The 16,307-nt window shown below is 44.8% G+C and overlaps 1 protein-coding gene across 2 annotated transcripts in view; it reads right to left on the bottom strand.

Annotated features, from left to right (window-relative positions):
• Nucleotides 1-16,307, bottom strand: part of CDH12 (cadherin 12) — a 919,272-nt gene that overhangs the window by 78,903 nt on the left and 824,062 nt on the right. The gene's annotated exons all lie outside the window — the stretch shown is intronic.

The following is a 16,307-nucleotide window of genomic DNA, read 5'->3' on the forward strand; positions in this document are numbered from 1 at the left end:
TTATCTACTTCTCTTTTAAACCCTGGCCTTCACAACCTCCTCAGGCAAGGAGTTCCACAGGTTGACTGTGCACTGTGTAAATAAGAACTTCCTTTTATTTGTTTTAAACCTGCTGTCCATTAATTTCATTTGGTGGCCCCTAGTTCTTATATTATGGGAACAAGTAAATAACTTTTCCTTATTCACTTTCTCCACACCACACATGATTTTATATATGTCTATGCCCTCGTCCAGACTAACCCGCAGCATCGGCGGGTTAAAATCGATTGCTCGGGGATCGATATATCGCGTCTAGTCTGGACGCGGTGTATCGATCCCCGAGCGCGCTTACATCGATTCCGGAACTCCATCAATCCGAACGGAGTTCCGGAATCGACGCGGAGAGCCGCGGACATCGATGCCGCGCCGTCCAGACTGGTGAGTACCTCGATTTTAGAAATTCGACTTCAGCTACGTTATTCTCGTAGCTGAAGTTGCGTATCTAAAATCGATTTTAATTCCTAGTCTGGACGTGGCCTATCATATCCTCCCTTAGTCTCCTCTCTTCCAAGCTGAAAAGTCCTAGCCTCTTCAATCTCTTCTCATATGGGACCCGTTCCAAACCCCTAAGCATCTTAGTTTCCCTTCTGTGAACATTTTCTAATGCCAGTATATCTTTTTTGAGATGAGGAGACCACATCTGTATGCAGTGTTCATGATGTGGGCATACCATGGATTTATATAAGGGCAAGATATTCTCCGTCTTGTTCTCTATCCCTTTTTTAATGATTCCTAACATCCTGTTTGCTTTTTTGACTGCCTCTGCACACTGCGTAGACATCTTCAGAGAACTATCCACGATGACGCCAAAATCTTTTTCCTGACTCGTTGTAGCTAAATTAGCCACCAACATATTGTATGTATAGTTGGGGTTATTTTTTCCAATGTGCATTACTTTACATTTATCCACATTAAATTTCATTTGCCATTTTGTTGCCCAATCACTTAGTTTTGTGAGATCTTTTTGAAGTTCTTCACAGTCTGCTTTGGTCTTAACTATCTTGAGCAGGTTAGTATAATCTGCAAACTTTGCCACCTCACTGTTTACCCCTTTCTTCAGATCATTTATTAATAAGTTGAATAGGATTGGTCCTAGGACTGACCCTTGGGGAACACCACTAGTTACCCCTCTCCATTCTGAGAATTTACCATTTATTTGTACCCTTTGTTCCCTGTTTTTTAACCAGTTCTCAATCCATGAAAGGATCTTCCCTCTTATCCCATGACAACTTAATTTATGTAAGAGCCTTTCTTGATGGACCTTGTCAAAGGCTTTCTGGAAATCTAAGTACACTATGTTCACTGGATCACCCAACATGTTTGTTGACCCCTTCAAAGAACTGTAATAGATTAGTAAGACATGATTTCCCTTTACAGAAAACATGTTGACTTTTGCCCAACAAGTTATGTTCTTCTCTTTGCCTGATAATTTTATTCTTTACCATTGTTTCAACTAATTTGCCCGGTATTGAGGTTAGACTTACTGGTCTATAATTGCTGGGATCACCTCTAGAGCCCTTTTTAAATATTGGCATTACATTAGCTATCTTCCAGTCATTGGGTACAGAAGCTGATTTAAAGGACAGATTACAAACCATAGTTAATAGTTCCGCAATTTCATATTTGAGTTCTTTCAGAACTCTTGGGTTAATGCCATCTGGTCCTGGTGAGTTGTTACTGTTAAGTTTATCAATTAATTCTGTGACAATTCCTCAGATTTTTCACCTACAAAGGACAGCTCAGGTTTGAGAATCTCCCTAACATTGTCAGCCGTGAAGACTGAAGCAAATAATTCATTTTGTTTCTCTGCAATGACTTTATCATCTTTAAGTGCTTCTTTTGTATCTTGATCGTCCAGGGACCCCACTGGTTGTTTAGCAGGTTTCCTGCTTCTGATGTACTTAAAAAAAAATTTGTTATTACCTTTTGAGTTTTTGGCTAGCTGTTCTTCAAATTCCTTTTTGGCATTTCTTATTACATTTTTAGACTTAATTTTGCAGTGTTTATGCTCCTTTCTATTTACCTTACTAGGATTTGACTTCCACTTTTTAAAAGATGCCTTTTTATCTCTCACTGCTTCTTTTACATGATTGTTAAGCCACGATGGCTCTTTTTTAGTTCTTTTATTGTGTTTTTAAATTTGGGGTATACATTTAAGTTGAGCCTCTATTATGGTGTCTTTGAAAAGTGTCCATGCAGCTTGCAGGGATTTCACTCTAGTCACTGTACCTTTTAATTTCTGTTTAACTAATCTCATTTTTTCATAGTTCCCCTTTCTGAAATTAAATGACATAGTGTTGGGCTGTTGTGTTCTTCTCACCACAGAAATGTTAGATGTTATTCTATTACATTACATCCCTATATAACATTGACGGTATCTTTAGTAGGAGTATTACACATTGTAATATTGCTGAAGTCAACATGCATATAATGTTCAGTAGTGATAGCGTGACAGCTCCAATTAGATTTAACTTATCCCATTTTTAATAGATTTTATTCAACTTCCTTGGAAAACATTGTACTGTTGATGTGAGGGGCAGTAGGTATTGCATCTAATTTTGGTCATGGGAGTGTAACCCCACAGTACTGCTTGTCAGAACTTGCTTGGGAATCATGCTGAGACACACCTCAACAAAAAGGTTATATCTGAATCACTAAAGCAGCCAATGATTGACTGATTAATACAGAAGATAGGGGGTAAAGAAATGAGGCTTCCTTGTGGGACAATTTGTATTTTAAAAGAAGCCATTCGAATTGGATATTTGTGGAGAACAACGTAAGGTTTTTTTGTTTGTTTGTTTTGTTTTTTTTTCTAGACAAAACTCTATGTTGTTATAGTGCTTAATCTGTGAGAAGGCTCCCACTGCCTTCAACAGGTTTTGGATCTGGCTCACAGTGCATTATTTACAGGAGGATATAAACCTAAATGCTAACTAACTTCAAAAATCTAGAACCAAATTTGGTTTGTATTTACTCTGGTGTAAATTCAAGTAGCTCCACTTATTTCACAGATGTGATGAAGAGCAGGGGATGAACAGTTCAGTTTCCATTCTATCCTTGGCCTCTTAATGTTACAAAAGTTAAAAATGTGCCAGTGGGCCTTTGTCATCCCTCCTTATGGAAGTAGATTTGTGGAGTTTCACTAGCAGTGACTGTTGAATCAGTAAGGTGGGCAAGAGTGAGCTCTTTGGGATATGGTCTCTTGTCCCCTAGTAAGTGCTTCAACACATTCCAAACACAGCAACCAATCAATATTGAGGTGATACCTTTTGGTGACCAAAAGGTGAAAAGCTCTATGTCACTTTAATATTTCCTTAACCATCCACCACTCAAGTAATTTTGCTATTATGCAAACAGCTTCAAATCCTACTATTATGCAAACAACTTCACAGTTAAAGCACCCAAGAGCATATTCAGTCACATGTTCTTTATTGACTTGCGAGTTATGTGACAAAACTCTTTATCTGAAGAGGGTTTTTTTCAGTAAAAGGTGAATTAAGAGGGTGTCAGGATTTAAAGAAATAACTAATCTGACTTCCAAGATGGACATTTTACGGTAGTCTCATGTTTTCTAGCATAGGAATGAAAACAATATAATTTTAAAGTATTGATTCTTTTTCTGTATGAGGTGGGCGATGTTATCTTCTAAAAGGATATTTATCTTATTAAAATAATATAAACAAGTGTTTCCTTGAACCTGACTGTTTCTATGAGCATTTATTGTATTATATATAACATTTTATTTCTCTAAATTGCTTTCACGTTCACTCTGTCATCACTGAGCAGAGGAAAGAGGCAGGGCAGCTAAAACACAATAACATTGCAAATTATGAATTAACCACTTCACTTAATTGGTTTGATTCCATAATGTATAATTTATAACAGCTAATTATACAGCTATTGTCATTTAAATGTTGAAGCAAATGCTTCCCATCAAATTTTTCTGAAGCTTATTTTAACAATTGGAAGTCAGCTACAACCATCCTAGAGCCTAGCTCAGAATAGTCTAACGCCAACATGTTAAGGGTTAGCACATTAGCTTCAAGAAATAATGTTCTGAATTGTCTTTTTTACTTAAACACTTCTCCTTATGCATTACTAGCTGAGAGAGAGAAGATCCATTAGCTGAAACACACCTGAATGTGAATTGCTTTAATCCAGGCTCGGTCTACACTAGAAAATTAGGTCAACATAAATACTTCTCTCAGGGATGTGAAAAATACTCACCCTTGAGCACTATAGGTAAGACAACCTTAATCCCCATCAACTAGGGCATGTCCACACTATGAATTTAGGTCAATTTTATAGTTGATCTTTAGCAACCTTTTTTATACAATCAATCATGCATGTCCCCACTAAGTGCATTAGGTTGCCGGAGTGCATCCTCAATACAGTGGCTACCATCGACTCATGGAGTGGTGCACTGAGGGTAGCTATCCCACAGTCCCCGCTGCTCATTGGAATTTTGGACTAAGCTGTCAATGACTGATGGGGCAAAAACATTGCCACGAATGGTTTTGGATACATGTTGTCAGTCTCCCCTCTCTCCAAGAAAGCAGTGGGAAACAATTGTTTCGCACCTTTTTTCCTGGGTTATCCATGCATCCGCCATAGCACAGCAAGCATGGAGCCTACTCAGCAGCACACTGCTTTCGTGAACATTGTAAACACTTCACGCATTATCCTGCAGCATGTGCAGAGCCTAGCTAGGAGCTGCCAGCACGAGGAAGATTGTGAGGAGGACATAGACACAGATGTTCCTGAAAGTAAGAGATGTGGCAATTGGGATATCATGGTGGCATTGGGGCATGCTGATACAGTGAAATGCCAATTCTGGGCCTGGCAAACAAGCACAGACTGGTGGGACTGCATAATGTTGCAGGTATGGCATGATACACAGTGGCTGTGAAACTTTCACATGCATAAGGCCACTTTCATGGGACTTTGTTTGTTGCTTTCCCCCACCCTGAAGCAGAGGAATACCAAGATGAGACCTGCCCTGACAGTTTGTGGGGAGGGATAGCTCAGTGGTTTGAGCATTGGCTTATTAAACCCACAGTGGTGAGTTCAGGCCTTGAAGGAGCCACATAGGGAGCTGGGGCAAAATCAGTATTTGGCCCTGCTAGTAAAGTTAGGGGGATGAATTCAATGACTTTTCACGGTCCCTTCCAGCTCTATGAGATAGGTATATCTCCATATTACAAGCAAGTGGCAATAGCCCTGTGAAAGCTTCCAAAGCCTGATTGCTTCCAGTCAGTCAGGAATCAATTCAGAGTGGGCAAATCTATTGTGGGAGATCCAAGTAGCCAAGGCAATCGGTAACCTTCTGCTAACAAAGGTAACAACTCTAGGAAACATGCAGGTCATAGTGGATGGCTTTGCTGCAATAGGATTCCCTAACTGTGGTGGGGTGATAGAACACATATCCCTATCTTGGCACCAGACCACCTTGCCAAACAGCACATGAACAACAAGGGGTACTTCTCAATGGTGATGCAAGCACTAGTGGATCACAAGGGCCATTTCACCAACATCAGTGTGGGACAGTTGGGAAAGGTGCATGACATTCACATCTTTTGGAAATCTGGGCTGTTCAAAAAGCTGCAAGAAGGGACTTTCTTCCAAGACCATAAAATTACCATTGGGGATGTTGAAATGCCAATAGATATTCTTGGGGACTCAGCCTACTCCTTGCTCCCTGGCTCATGAAACCATACACAGGCAGCCTGGGCAGCAGTAAGGAGCAGTTCAACTATAGGCTGAGCAAGTGCAGAATGGTGGTAGAATGTGCCTTTGGATGTTTAAAAGGGTGCTGGTGCTGTTTGCTGAGTAGGTTAGACCTCAGTGAAAGCAATATTCCCACTGTTATTGCTCCTTGCTGTGTGCTCCATAATATCTGTGAGACTAAGAGGGAGATGTTTATGGTGGGGTGGGAGGTTGAAGCAAATCGCCTAGTGACCAATTTTGAACAGCCAGACAGCAAGGCAATTAGACAAGCACATCAAGGTGTGCTATGCATCAAAGAGGCTTTGAAAAGCAGTTTCATGACTGACCAGGCTATGGTGTGACAGTTGTGTGTGTCTGTCCTTTCCCTCTTTGGTGAATGTACTTCCCTGAAAGCCAATCTCCCTCCTTATCTTCGACCACAGCTGACACAAGAAATAAAGACCCTATTGTTCTGAATCCATTCATTCTTTATTTATTTAAAAAAAAAGTGAGATCATTGACAACACTGACTAGTAAAAGGTAGGCCGGGTGGGGTAGGGAAGAGGGAAGAACAAGGCCACATTGCTTATTGTAGCCACACTACGAATCAAAGCTGTTTGAATGACATTCTTGCTTGGGCCATCCCTGGAGTTGAGTGGCTGGGTGCCCAGAGCCTCCTCCCCGCCGCGTTCTTGGGCATTAGCGTGAAGAGGATATGGAACTTGGTGGAGAGGGCAGGTGGTTACACAATGGATGCAGCAGGGCTCTGTATTCTAGTTGCCTTTCCTGAAGATCCACCAGATGCCTCATCATGACCATTTGATTTTCCATTAGCCTCAGCGTCTCCTCCTGCATGTTCCAATCATGCTCACTCTATGCTTTCCTGGCCTCTGCCACCGAATGCCTCCATGCATTCAGCTGTGCCCAATCAATGCTGATGGACTGCACGAGATCTGAAAACATGTCACTGCAAGTGTGTTTTTTTCGCCTTCTAATCTGTGATAACCTCAGAGACAGAGTTAATACAGAGAGCAGAGAAATATTTGCAGCTGCAGCGGAGGGAGGTAAGAGTAGAATTTAAGAAGATACATTTCTGAGAACAAAAGGGAGACTCTTTCACAGTGAATCAAGCAATTCACAGTAGACAGCACATGTGTTTTAGGTACCACGTCACATTTTGCCCTTCCTACAGAGTGTCTGCCTGTATGGTGACATATCACACACACACACATTCGGTTTCCAGGCAGCCATGGTAAGACAAAGGGTATGCAGGGTTGACTTCTTCCGTGTTCATAACATGTGGCAATGGTTTAATACTGCAGTGCCCTCTTTCCCCGTAGCAACCAATGCTGGTTGGGTTTGCTGTTTAAAAGGAGGGACTGTGGTTTTGGGGTGGAAGTGAAGCACCCCCCCCCCCGCTCTCCACGTAGCTATTCTCCAGGATGATCCCTTTTAGCCAAACGCAAACAGCCTAGCATGACCGGAGTCTAATATGCCAGGGATCATCAAACAGAGGTGATTACTGTTCCCTTACAAAAATTCCCCTATTTCAACCAGGTGACCATGAATGTTATCACTCTCCTGAGGCTGACACAGAAAGATAAAGACCAAATGTTGCATGAATGCAACTAAAATCCAGGACCATTCGCTTCCATGCCTTGTGCTGCAATGATTCCAGACTACTTTCTACTGGCTTGGAGTGGTAAAGTGTTCTACCATGGAGGATGAAATACAGCATCCCTCTCCAGAAACCTTCTGCAAAGGCTTTCAGAGTATCTCCAGTAGAGCTTCATGGAGATGTCCCTGGAGGATTCCCACTTCATCCCCAGACATGTTAACAGACTTTTCTAGTAGCTGTACTGGCCGCAAATGCATCCCAATTGTTCAGGGCAAATCAAACATTAAACACATTTGTTTTTAGCCCCTGTAGTGTAGTTACAAATGTGCACTCACCAGAGGTGTCTTCTCCACCTTCAGGTCTGGGAACAGTTCACCTTGGGAGGGTATTGGCTCCAGGGTGAGGAAAAGGTCCTGGCTGCTGGGGAGAACTGATTCTCCACTTTCCTGCTGCATATTCTCCTCCTCCTCCTCCTCTTCCTCATCCACAAAATCCTCCGTGTTGCATGAGCCTGCCACCTTGCAGGTGTCCATGGACAGTGTTGAGTAGAGGTAGGGTCCCTCTCTAGAAACGCATGAAGCTGATCGTAGAAGCAGCATGTTTGGGGCTCTGACCCGGAGTAACAGTTTGCCTCCTTTATCTTTTGGTAGGCTTGCCTGAGCTCCTTAATTTTCATGTGGCACTGCTGTGTGTCCCTGGTTTAGCCTCTCTTCACCAAGCCCTGTGCAATTTTGGCATATATATCAACATTTCTTATGCTGGATCAGAGTTCTGCCTGCACAGATTCTTCTCCCCATACTGCAATCAGAGCCAGTGTCTCCTGTTCCCTCCATGCTGTTCCTCCCACCTGTTCTGCTAAGCTCGCCATGCTGACCAAAGAGGAAATAAGATTCAAAAGTTCCTGGTGCTTTTCCTGTGTGCCTGGCTAGTGCATCGGAGCTGAAAATGCTCTCCAGAGTGGTCACATTGGAGCATTCTGGGATAGCTCCTGGAGGCCAATACCATCGAATTGCACAGCACTTTATCTACAGTACCCGAAATTCGATCCAGGTAGGTTGATTTTAGCGATACTCATTTTGTCAGGGAGGAGTACAGCAGCTGATTTTAAGAGCCCTTTAGGTCAGCGGAACAGGGTTGGTTGTGTAGACGCATTCCTTATAAATTCAACCTAATGCGGCTAAATTCAACCTAACCTCATAGTGTACTCCAGGCCTAAAATACCATATCTCAGGGAGGTGGATTACCTACCTCCCGATGAGGGAACCCCTCCCATTGACATAGTTAATGTCTACGTTGAAGTGCTACAGAGGCTCAGCTGTGCAATGGTAGCATTTTTAAAGTGTTTTTAAGATCCTCAGTCTTCTCTATCCAAAGTCTTGTCCTTTCTTTCCCTGAGGATGTATTACCTCACATTCTTGATTAAATTGTTCCAGACATCAGCAATATTCCACTGAAGATGCACACATTTTCAATTCCTCGCCTCTTTGGTAATATAAAGAACCTTTGGATCTGAGAAGATGGTCTCCATGTTTACAAATGTATTCTGTCTTTATCTACAAATCATGCTCAGTAATTTAGAATGGCAGCTTGGTCAGAAGAGTTAGTCATAATAGCAAAGGCGTGCACAGCACATTTAATTAGGATGTGCACCCAGGAAGCCCTACCCAAGCCCCACCCCTGCCCCGATTCACTCCCTCCCACTTCTCGCCCCCTGACTGCCCCCCTCAGAACCTGCAAACTCCCCTGCTCGCCCCTGCTGACTGCCCCCTCCTGGGACCCTCCCCTAACTCTCCCCCAGGACCCCATTCTCTACTTGTCCCCTGACTGTCCTGACCCTTAGCCACCCCCCTCACCCCAGACAGACCCCCGGGACTCCCATGCCTATCCAACCGCTCTCTGCTCCCTGACAGGATCCCCAGAACTCCCAACCCATCCAAACTCCCCTGCTCCTTGTCCCCTGACCACCCCCTTCCAGAGACTCCCTTGCCCCCTAATCACCCCCCAGGACTCCACCAACTATCCAATCCCCCTGTTCCCTGACTGCCCCAACCTCTAGCCTAGGCTGACCAGACAGCAAGTGTGAAAAATCAGGATGGGGGGGGGGGTGTAATAGGAGCCTATAGAAGAAAAAGCCCCAAATATCTGGACTGTCCCTATAAAATCAGGACATCTGGTCACCCTACCTAGACACATACCCACCCCCTGACAGGTCCTCTGGGACTTCCACACCCTATCCAACGCCCCCATTCCCTGTACTCTGGCTGCCACCGAGACCCTCTGGTCCATATCCAACCCCCCTAGCTCGGCTCAGCCACATTACCATTCCGCTGCTCAGAACAGAGTCCCCACCAAACCCCACCCCTTGGATATCCCCCTGAACAATGATATTATGGCACTTACAGGGCAGGTGCAGACAGCGCCAACCAAGCTGGAGCATAATGGTGGAAGACCACTATGACTGATGTAAGTCAAAGGTCACATGTAGCACCAGGGAGGCAGTGATTGGCTGGGCATGCCCAGGCGGAGGGGTAAGGGGGAGTCATGGTAGCAGTGTGGGTTTCACTGTGTGACACAATAATAACAACTTTGTGCAGCTGCTGGGGAAGTTTGTACAGGCAATAAATACACCTTGCATGGGCGGGACCCTGTCACCCCAACTCATAGGTGCTGATTTTTGGTTTTGCCAGTGGGTGCCCCATCCTGGCTCCACCCCTTTATCCAAGGCTCTGCCCACCACTCCACTTCTTCCTGCCCCATCCCCCTAGACCCCCCCCGAACACCACCTTCTTGCCAATTCCCTCCCCATAATGCCTCCCACCAGCTGCTCACTCCTTTCTGCCTCCTCCTGCCTTCAGGGCGAGGTGTGGGTGCTGGAGGGGTACTCTGCCAGTTTTGAGGGGAGGCTATTTTCAACTTTCATTCTAATTATTGAAAGTGTGTCTATCATTGGTATCTCCCCTTTCTGATGTTTCCCGGTTCTTGCTCTCCACCTGTATCCCTTTTCTCATCTCTCTCTGCTCCCCACTTCCTGGTAGCTCTGTTTAGCACCTGCTCCCACCCACGTACTCAAAGCAGCTCTTGTCTCCCCCAAACCCCAATCCCTGCGGCCAGCTTAGAAACTACACATCCTGTTACAGAGAGAAATTTAATTCAAAATCTCAGCACAGAAATGGCCCATTCATTCATCCTGCTGTGTGGTTGCTGTGTTGCTCCAGCTCTTCTCAATCCCAGGGCTGCAGCCCACCCCCACTTTGACTCCTTCGCACACTCTACAACTTTTGTGGGAGGGGAGCCCCTGATGGGACCATGGCCAAAGGCAGAGGAGTGGGGGCTAGTTGCCTCCTCCACTAGGTGCAGCAGCTCAGCACCCTGAAGCAAGAGGAGCTCAGGTGTCACAAGGTGAAGTAGGGCAGCATCTCCTTGAAGCTGATACAGGGGGATGGATGCAAGGGAAGGAATTCCCCGGGAGCTGTGGGTGGAGAGGGGAATCCAGGGGAAAGGAATCAATCCTTCCTTACACTGGGAGGAGGGGATGCTGATCTGCAGGGGAGGGGATACATTTCATCTCTTGGAGGAAAAGCCCTTCAGGTAGGCTTGATCTGGGCATGGGGGAGGGGGAGACAGCTTTGAGCTGGGCAAACATTACTTTCCCAGGCATGAGAGAAGAACAGGGGCTGGGAAGCTCCCATAGCCTGCGTGGGAGGGGTCTGGGCAACATCCAGACTTGGGGAGGCAGTTCATTTGAAGCTGGGGTTGGGACTTCAAGGTTTTCCTGTTTTCTCACTGGTCCACCTTCATTACATAAAAATACACAAGATGGAACTTTTCTGTTGAATACTTTCAAAAGCATATTTCCTAAATAAAAATGTCATGTTCAGCAAGACAGTCAATGATCTTTGATCTCTAGAATCTGCTATTCTGTCTAAACCCACCTGGCTCTTTTAAGGAGCCTCCGTGAAATGAATGTGGTGGTGTGGGCTTGAAATTTCTTTGGCAAGCTTAAAATCCATTATTTATCAGTGTATAGTTCCTTCCTAATACTAATAACATATGCTGTCTCACTTTTGTTGGGAAAAAAGTCCTAACTGAATTCGGAAAATAAGCCTAAACCTTATTCTATCATAATGAATAGTTTCTCACTCTATACAATATTGTGCTGCGTAGGCGGCAGGTTTGTATAATGTTTGGTGGTGCCCAAAATGGTGGTGCCCCTCCCCCTGCTCCCACCCTGTAAGCCAATATAAAATGAAACTACAACGCTTCGGCACCACAAGATTACAAGGGTCAATTAAAAGTGGAAAATTAGAAGCAGCACTTGCCTGCTTCAATATATAGTATTATATTTTGTTGCACCTGTTGTGACAAAGTGTGAATGTTCTTAATGTTTTCTCTGAACACTGTGTGGGTGCCTCAGTTTCCCCTGCAAGGTGCCAACTGAAGGTGTTGGGGACAAAGAGATCAGGTGGCCTCCTTTTCCCGAAGAGACACAAAAGCTAGAGGAGGGAGTGCCAGTTTGGAGCTGGCTGGGGAAATGGGGAGAGGCCCAGAACTTGAGTCTAGGCTCCCCACCCTCCAAGATGGACCTGACTGAGGGGTCCTGTTTTCTGTACCTACAAGCTCTGTTTTAGACTATGATCCTGTCGTCTAATAAATCTTCTGTTTTACCGGCTGGCTGAGAGTCACATCTGACTGAAGAGTTGGGGTGCAGGGACCTCTGGTTGCCCCAGGGCCTGCCTGGGCAGACTTGCTGCAGAAAGTGTATGGTGTGGAAGGGAATGCTGAATGCTCTGAGGTCAGACCCAGGAAGGTGTAAGCTTCTTGCTCTGGAGACAGTCTGCTCAGAGAGAGGAGGCTCTCCCAGAGTCCTGACTGGCTTTATATAGAGTAGTTCCAAAGCATCCCAGCATCCCCTTCCACACCATGCGCTTCCCGGAAGTCCGCACAGGCACTGACACTCTCTCCTCTGGCCTTTGTCTCTTTTCCAAGCATTAGGAGGCCACCTAATCTCTTTGTTCTTCAACACTTTCAGTTGGCACCTTGCAGGAGAGCAGCCCAGGCCATCAGTTGCCTTGTGACAGAGTTTCGGCCATTCTCTGTGCAGACAGTATCACACTGGCACTCTAGGGCTCTACAACAATCACGCCCCCTTATCCCACCATCTAGATCCTTGAGAAATGCATAGGGGAAACTGAAGCACCCACACAGTATTCAGAGAAAACATTAAGAACATTCCTACTTTGTAACACCTGTATACGACTAGTTATATACTTTAAAGGGTGTAAAATAATCAAGTATTATGCTAAACACAATGATATTCCAGACTGACCACCAAATTTAAGTTGCATGGTTTTCCCCTCAGGTGAGGGTTCTGGGGTGGGGCTGGCGATGAGGGGCTCACAGTGCAGGAGGGTGCTCAGGATTGGGGTGCAGGGGCACAGGCTCTGGGGTGGGGCTGAGGATAAGGGACTTGGGATGCAGACAGGCTTCCCCAGGGCTAGGGCCAGAGAGGACTCCCCCTCGCTTACTGGCAGCAGAAAGCTCCAGGGGAGGGACCCCTCATCTCCCCCCTCCCCGCAGCACACTCACTCTGCACCATGGTCACTGCACATGCTCCTAGGGACTCTCTCAGGTCCAGAAAGCCTACTCGCCTCCCCTATGGTGGGGACGGGGGGGAGGTTGTCATCATGTATGGCCTCCCCTGCTGCTGCCCCTCACCATAGCCTCTCTGGGGATGGGGGATGGGACTGTCCCTTGCCCAGCATGGGGCAGGAGTGGGGACTGCAGGGTGGTGGCTGGGGTGGGGGGTAGGATGTCACAAAATTCACCCAAGCCCCAGCTGCTCAGGTCTAGGAAGCTCCCCTCCTCCATCTCCCCTGTGGTGGGTGGCTTCCTTCCTCCCCTGCTGCAGCCTGCTGCCCCTCACCCTTGTCTCACTGGGGATGGGGCTGCCCCTTGCCCAGCATTGGGCAGGAGTGGCGGCTGCAGGGGAAGGGGGTGGATCACAGGGTCAAACCTCACAGAAGCCCCAGCAGCTGCTCAGGTGAGTGAGGTCCACCCCGATGTCCGTCTCCTGGCTGGAAGTCCTCTTGGTGTGTCCTCCATGTGGGTGCCGGAGGGTGGAGGAGAGAGCTCCCAAGCACATGTGTGCCTCCCCCTCCCTCTTCCCCTCCCCCGGTGCTCCAAGAGGCTGCCAGCCGCTGATCTCTATAGCCTTAGGCAGAAGCAGCACAAGCAAAGGAGAGAGGCATCGGCTGTTTTCTTTCAGGCAGGGAAGCTTCGAGGTGGGGGAGGGCCAGCTCCAGGCAGGGCCAGAGGAGAAACCCAGCTTCAAATATTGGTGGAACACAGCCCCCAGCCTTGAATATTCCTGGTGCTCAAGCACGTTGAGCCCATATAACCTGCCGCTCCTGGTGTGGTGTGCAGCATCTTTGGCAACAAGAGTAGTTGCCCCATTAATGGACCCAATTTTGCATGGTCCTGAGCAACTTTGGTGAGATGTCAAATGCCTCAATTGCCATGGATCATGGACTCCATAAAGACACTTGTTTTGTGTCTCATTACAACAATCTATAACCCACTAACCCTTTGTCCTACCTATGACAGCAAAGGTGTTAATTGCCCACTTCATCTTGAATGGTTTCTTGCAACTTGTTAACTCCTTATGTTTACCAATCTCTTCCATCTTGTATTTAGCTGTGACATTCTGATTACCTTCCCAGACCTGAAGAGCTCTGTGGAGTTCAAAATCTTGTCTCTTTCACCAACAGAAGTTGGTCCAATAAAAGATACTATTTCACCCACCTTCTATCTCTCAATTCCAATGAAATAGATTAGGGCATTTGGGGCCTTGAAGGCCTGGGCCTAATATGGAAGCTTAACACCAAACTAAAAATATACACTAGAAATACATTAATTGTGACAAGCCAGGGTAGGATTCACAAAGGTACTTAGGTACCTAACTCATTGATTTCAATAGGAGTGATGCACCTAAGTACTTTGTTAGTGAGGAATCCATCTCAAGTGGGTGTCCAGATCGAGGGCAGGTCCACACTACAAAATTACTCTGGTATAACTATGTCACCCAGGAATGTGAAAAATGCACACCCTTGAACGATGTAATTAGAATGACCTAAGCGCTGGTGTAGACAGCATTATGTCAGTGGGAGAGATTCTCACACTAATGCTAATCCACCTCTGTGAGAGGCCATAGCTATTATGCCTATGGGAGAGTCCCCATTAAGCAGAGCTTTTGCTATTACTGTTCTGAAAAAGCAGTAATTACTTTTCCTTAAACTAAATCTGTTCCTTCTGTGACACACCCATTAAAGACTGTTTCAGTGATGTGGTTACCCCTGAATATGCAAGTCCTTACTGGAAAGGAATACCCCATATCATTCTCTCACATTTTAGCCTTTGGCCATAATAAATATATGTTACTTTCATTACACACTGTGCATCTCAGATATTATTCCCTTCTGTTTCATCAAGAGCTATTGTTATTAATTGACTTCTGACATTTGATATAATAAGAGAGAAAAGGTTTACAACTCTCAATATGCAGAGGAGAGGAGAAACATGATCTGTTGATATTTTAACCACTGCACACAGCCTTGACTGGACTAAAAAGTCATCACTATAGTACACACATGAAATAAGACCTTTAAAGCTGTCTTCCTGGAAGTCTGAAAAATAACCTCCTGGTATCTTTATTTTTTTTTAAAGTATATTTTTTTCCTTTGTAATTTGAAATGTTTCAGTCTATTAAGCCAAATGGTCACATTATAAAGTAATTTGGGGGGCTGACTGAAGCCCATAGCAGCAAAGTCAAAGGTACACCTGAAAATCTGCTGGAAGAAGGGCTTTGTGAACTGAGATTGCTCCAGAAATGCAGTGAATTCCATTCTTGAAGGTGAGAAGAACAAATGTTTGAGAAAAAAACAACAGTCTCATGAAGACATAGGTGTGATCTGGAGCCTATGTCATCAAAAAGCCAGTTTTATGTAATTACAGTATGTTATGCATTCCTCAATGTGTAGGAATGTAATCAAAACAAGGTAGAACCATATAAATAGTGGTAAAACCAACATTCTTGTGCCATCACTAAATTGTTCATTCAAATATTCTAATCTAATAGAAGTTTGTCTTGTTGACTGTCATTTCGCGATTAAGGACAGGATTCACCAAAGTAATTCGATTTCTATCTTCCATTGAAACCAGTAAGAGTTGGGTGCCTAAATACGTTTGTGAATCCCACCCTAATAGTTTGTCATGACTATTGAAGTTTACAATTGCAACATGTTTTCAAAGTTTCTTGTTTTGAATAAATACCAAAGACTCAATTTTCAGATTTCCTGAGCACTGACAACTCCAATAATCTTCAAAAAGATCTGCATGTGCTAGTGCTTCTGAAAATCACCGCCCTATCAAACCACCTTTTTTTAAATGAGCACATTTCTGTAAAGCCTGATTTCAACTAATTTATATAAACATCTTTGGTACATGATCTCTATTCTGATTCCATAAATATTTTCCAGTACAGACTTAACGTCAATGGGCCCAGCTGGCACAACAGAGTTGCACCTGCTTATGACAACAATTATTCTGACTCGTAGTACTTTTACCAAATATTGTTTCTTAGTTTTTCTTTTGAGAAAGTCCACCTTATACCTTTAATAAAAAGGTCAGAAAAGTGTGACCCACCCTCAAATGTAATAAGTTTATAAGCAGGAGTCATCTGAAGAGTAACATCAGCTTTCCCTGGAGAAAATATATGCCCCAAACTTATGTTATAAAAAAATATAACTGCTACCAGCTATGGGTCTGATCTTGCAAGATCCTGCATATCCTCATTTCCCATTGGATGTTTGGCACCTTGCAAGATTGGACCTTGTGTTCTTTAAAACAGTTCTTGTCTTAGCAAAGATCCATTCCATACTTTTCCATC

Source organism: Gopherus flavomarginatus, chromosome 2 (assembly GCF_025201925.1).
Source record: "Gopherus flavomarginatus isolate rGopFla2 chromosome 2, rGopFla2.mat.asm, whole genome shotgun sequence".
NCBI lineage: Eukaryota > Metazoa > Chordata > Testudines > Testudinidae > Gopherus > Gopherus flavomarginatus.